Here is a 6000-nt window from a genome sequence, read left to right as displayed (position 1 = left end):
TAATAATAATAATAATAATAATAATAATAATAATAATAATAATAATAATAATAATATTGATAATAATAATAATAATAATAATAATAATAATAATAATAATAATAATAATAATGATAATAATAATAATTCCTGCTGAAGAGGACGCCCTCAATATTTTTTTTTAATTCTGTTTTTTACACGTTTGTAATGTACCTTAAGTAGTAAACTAAGATACCCTGCAAATATCAACACTTTATGTGCTGTAGTTTTCATCAAAATCCGGGAAATGAACCGTCTTATTAAGACGGGTTATTATTACAATGGAAATATTGGTCGAACACATATGCGATGTTCATAACACAGTACGTACACGGCGTGCGGGATGGTTGTGCACACAATTCAAAGGATCGTACCGTAGCACAACCGAAGGAGCAATAGTTCAGTTGATTCTGATTTTGCGTTTGCTGATCATGTATGTGTATTACACTGCTCCATAGACAATGTGTTGTAATTTCGTTCTGGTGTACCAGAACGTAATTCAAATTTCACGATATTTTTGCTAAACGAGTAAATCTGCATGAAATATTTGTGGTTTCCAGTGGTGTCAAAATCTCAACTTTTTTAGAGAAATGTGGGGGATGATGCTTTAGATCACAAAGTGCCCTTTTAAGTTAGTGTCCCGTGACATTACCCTTCCCATTTTCAGGAACCGCTGAACCACACGATCAGAAAAAATGGGAACTGAAAAAAAAACCCGATTACCGCTGGTGGGCATTTTCGCACTCTCTACGTCTAAGTTCACTTTTCAAAGGATAACAAAAACAACGGGTAAGAAAGTCTACTAAATTCCCTCGAAAGGTCAAGTCAGGTCAATGGCGAAATGGAGATAAGAAGTTCGAGCGAAAATAGTCAAAATACAACTTATTAAGCCAACTTAATTTACTTCGGCAAACCATCGACAATGACCCTTCCTCAAGGTGGCACACCTTACGCGCATCATTATAATTAGTGCCAAAGACTATCTTGCAGGTTCGTTTTTATAACCGCTCCAAAATATTGAATTTGGTTGTTGATTCATCTGCGTACTTTAACAATGGCCCGACATTGCCTCTGTATACTTTAAATTCGTGATCATTGAACAGGACATTGTTCTGTAAACAACTTTGGCATTAAACTTGATAATTTTGGTACTTTGCACTTTGTGTTTGTAAATATTTTATTATGTGTTTATTAGGACCTGAGATTATTTACAGTAACTGCATGATTGAATGGAATTAGAATGTTTATAGTAGGCATATAATCATGATAGTATTGTGATGAAACAATGATAATGGAGAAAGAGATATGGAAAGAAAGAACGAATGAGGAAAGAAAAAGAACGACGGCGTTGCGGCGTTGCTTGTAAAAAAGGAGAGATGAGCTTCGCGTGGTCGAAGTTGTGAGTGATTTTAAAAAGGTGTAGCTTCCCGGCGTTGCTTGTAAATGAAAAGATAAAAGACAGTAAAAACAGTGGTATAGAAATTGAGAAAAATGTAAAGAAAGAACAATGTCTACAATGAGCAAAGAAAAATGAGCTACGAGGCGTTGTTTGTAAAAAGGAGAGGTTCGTTGTGAGTGGTTATAGAATGATGTAGCTTTGTGGCGTTGCTTATAAAAGGGACAGCTTTATGCTGCATGATAAATGAAAAGAAAAACCCAAAGAAAACCAATGGTACCCGGTATTAACGAACCTTAAAAAGCTAGCCCACGCGATTTCAAGGCCACGTCACTGCAACATGTGACCAGTCAGACTTGGTAAAAATTTGGTTCATTGGTGGTTTTATTGGTTTACTCTGACATCGTAGTTTTACACACCATTGATGACATCATATGTTTTGACCTGTAATAAATTACAGGTCAAAGGTTATCTTTGCCAGTTGAAAGATCGTTCCAGTTGCATTAATATTTGTTATATTGTATATAGGTTATATCAAGGTTCTGTCAGTGAGGAGATTGGTGAAGAATAAGGCATTATCAATTAAAAATGTTTGTTTGCATTTTGCATTGTTTAATTGTGTGTAAATCAATGGTGTGGATTTAACGTAGGTTTACAAAAACCGTAGTCAATATTGTGTAATTTTCTTTACCTACTTATAAAATCAATAATTCATCCCAGGAGTTAAGTCTGATTAGTGCAGATTGCTAATTTCTACATTACTATAGCAACAAAAAAATCATTCCCTTATCAAAGAAGAAGTCTTTTTGGAAAAAAAAACCCAAATCACTGGTGCCTGATGGTATCATAGAAGTTGACCCCTTTCCAGCCGTCGTGACCTTACTAGAGGGCGTTTTTATTTTCTTCAACACCATAATATGTGGTGACTTCAATCACATGGGCTAAGCAGTGTCCTTCGGGTATATATATTAATGCGCTTTTATAAATGCCCACGTGACCAGATGGTCAGTGCCATATTTGCATTACATCATTGAAACTCAATGTCAATCACTGAAATGAAGACCATTGAGGAGTGGCTACTGTTGTGACCTTGTTTCGTGGCTAGCACTGGCAAGGAACATTGACTGGAGGTTCGATGCTAATTTGCAAGGATAATTGATATCGAGGGAGAAGCAATAGTACGTAACGCATTGTTCCTTTGATGCCGATTTCATTTGCCATAAAAGTGGTACCATTGTTTCAAATAAAGGTGTCTATAAAGGAGGCTTTAGCTGTCGATGTACACTTCTTTATCATCCACCTGACTTTAGGCGCTTCATTTAAGTAAATTGAATGCTCTTGCTGATCGATTACACATCAGAATGTATTAACGCTGCCAAGTTGACATATCTATAGACAAATCCAATTTCACGCATTCCTACACCTCAATGGCAGCCATAGCTGTATCCCTGTTGGCTTGATTTACGAAGCGGCCTTAGCGGAGATTTTAAACTGAATTCCATCACCCGTGTTGAGGTCATGAAATGAGATGTGCCTGCTTTGAAAGAAGGGACTGTAAATGCTCTCAATGCACAGAACGTAAACTGTTGTTGTCCTTAGAAAAAAAGTCTAATCAAGTGTTACAAATTTGATGGTTTTTAAACATATGGATAAAATCATCCGCTTCTTTTTTATATATTAGTAAATTGTGATACCGTATTACTATTTATATGTATATCATGTTTTAAAGAAATATTTGGCCAAAACAATAAAAAACATTTTAGACCAATTTTACGGTGCAATTTTAGAACTTGAGCGTGATGTATATCGATATTGTATTTATTATGCAAATAAACAATTTCAGTGGCCTTTTGTTCGAACCTTCCCGATTTCTCGTGGAACAAGGTCGCATATTATACACATGACTGAATGTCAAGAGAGCTCATATCCAGGGTTGTGTATATAACATGACTCTTCATTTAATGTGACGTCACCAGTCTCCTGCCATGGAAATCAATTTTGCTTCAAGCGGGGGAAGGACCGTAAATAGGTGTACGAGGCAGAATTAACAAACACAATTTCTCTTTTTTCAGGAGAAATACGAATAAAAAAATTGCAACGAGTGTCAACTTCTAATGTAATAATTATTCTCTTCGAATGTAGTTAAACTTGTTTTTGCAATAGATATGCCCTTTAATGCCTGTAAGAATCCCATTACGTCATCGATATGGGCAATTGGCACGCCCATTTAGCACAAAACAATGAAAATATAAGTTTTTATATTAGCTATATCTAGCTTTTCTTTTTTTCCGTAATGGAAAACGCAAATAAAGAGTTTATCTTTCGGGTAAAATTATTTTGCCCTTTGCAATAAATGCCACTATTTTGCAAGAACAATTTTCCTTGCGGCCTGTCACTTTCGTCTATACTTTTGCATGGGGAGTTTGTGTACATCCGGGTACCTTACATCGTTGAATACGATATGGCGACTTGTAGATGTCACGTGCGCATTTATAAAAGCGCATTTATATACCCGAAGTACACTGCTAAGTAAGAAGAAATAAGAAGAAATAAAACAAACAAATACCTGACCTCATTTTGTTGAGGGCAAACCAACAAAAATCGTCATAGGCATGCGTTCCTAATACAAAAAACCGTGAATTTAGTATCATCCCCCTGCTCTAAACCTACGTACAATATATCACTCAGACTTTGGATTGGCTCTATCCACTACTTCTATGCTCTATCGTAGTCGAAACCACAAAGTTTGTGCTACTATTATAATAGTACTCCTAATTGCACTACGTGTGTTTATACCTCACCTATTCGGAATTGGCCTGGAACTACCACTTGGACGGGGATACTACTTAGTAAGTTTCCTCAACTTTTGCATAATTATTTTTTATACTAATTTATATTTTTGTTGGCCGTCTGTTGTAGCGTTGACACTCAGACAGGTTGATTAGTCTAACTCTTGCCTGTTTTAGTCGGGGGGCACTTAACTCAAATGACCATACGGGTATGCCCCTCCCGGGAAAGACCCCCTTTTTGGATTTCGCAGCTCAGAAATATCCCTTAAAATTGACCAAAATATAGCTCCGAAAGATCCTTTATTTTGATAATTTCAGCTCTAAAAGATTCCTAAATTGCTAATTCCTCACATTTGTGAGTTTTTTCAGCGATATTCAACCAGAAAGCCAAGAACGACAATTGATTTTGACTGTTTGGAGCTCCAAAGGTTGTTCGCTGTTTCAGTTTCTAAAGAGCCCCTTTACCGGTTTGTGGTCAGCTCCCAAAGACCCACCACCTCCAAGTCACTCATTTTAACCCGAAAACCCCATATAATTATTTCTATTTGATCTGTCACCCAATTTTGCTCTCACCGACAGCCCCTTACTGTAAAACTGTCAGCCCTACACCCTTGTACATTTTATACTGAAGTGCCCCCACTGGCCCCGAACAATATCTGAAGCCTGTTTAGACATTAAGATGCTTTCCTGGAGTTCACATTCACCATGTTCACTAGGATCCACAACATGCTCATCTATCAGGGGAACAGTTCTTTAACCCCAATACATTTATACATTCATTGAATGACCTTTGAAGATTTGGGTACAAAAACTCAAACTTGAGGTCAAATTTTGAACTATGAGTATGTAATTGAAGTTATTGGACTATGCCATTGGGATGAGGCTCTTGTGGTCAATAGTGATTATTGTGCTCATATTATAGTGAATTTGCCTAACATCATACCAAAAGAATACTTAAGGTAATACACAATTTTAAAGTGTTGCGATTTGGTAGTTCACAACATCTTGCGAATGGTAGTGAGTTTCGGCAAAAATTGCATTGTTCATTTCCTTGCGAGCGTGTAGAAGAATTCAAATATCACAGAAATGCTTTTATAGGTCCTGTGGTTCTTGAGTTATGTTGTAAAGAGGGCTAAAACAACAACACTTTTGTAAAATGTACATAACTCATTAACAACAATAAATTAAGCAAGTTTTCAACGTATATGATTTGTAGAATGAACTTTTGCAAAACATCAAAGTGTTATTTTTCACTAATATATTGATTTAGACAATAAAAATCGATTTTTTTTGGCTGTTTCGACCAACAATACCCTGTCTACCCTTAATACTTGGTGGAAAGGTAGAAAAGGTCATACAGGGGCCAAATTTCAAAATTGCTTCAATCTTTTGAAAAAACCCAAAGTATACCACAGTATTTCTCTGGTCATAAGGATTCAGAAAAAGTATAGTTTGTTATATCTGTGGTGTACCTTTCTCAAGTTATAAGCCAAAACTTCGACAAAATGTTTAAGTTTGTTTGCTATTGTTTTTGGAGCAAAATTGGTTCTTCGCATTCACTATTTTTTTTAAAATCCCGAGCGATAAAAGAACACAATTAAAATGCTACTCGGACCACCACCACCACCACCACCACCAATAATAACAAGATACATATTTGGTGCATACGCACCAATATGAACCTCGCGCCAATCGATCCGTGTTCAACGTATAAGTGACGTATATTTCATTGCTTAAGCATTGGAGAAATAGGTAACCTTGAAAATAGGGACCCAAATTTTATGATTTTTCTTATAA

Source organism: Amphiura filiformis, chromosome 2 (assembly GCF_039555335.1).
Source record: "Amphiura filiformis chromosome 2, Afil_fr2py, whole genome shotgun sequence".
Lineage (NCBI taxonomy): Eukaryota > Metazoa > Echinodermata > Ophiuroidea > Amphilepidida > Amphiuridae > Amphiura > Amphiura filiformis.
Note: the sequence above shows the minus strand (reverse complement) of the source record.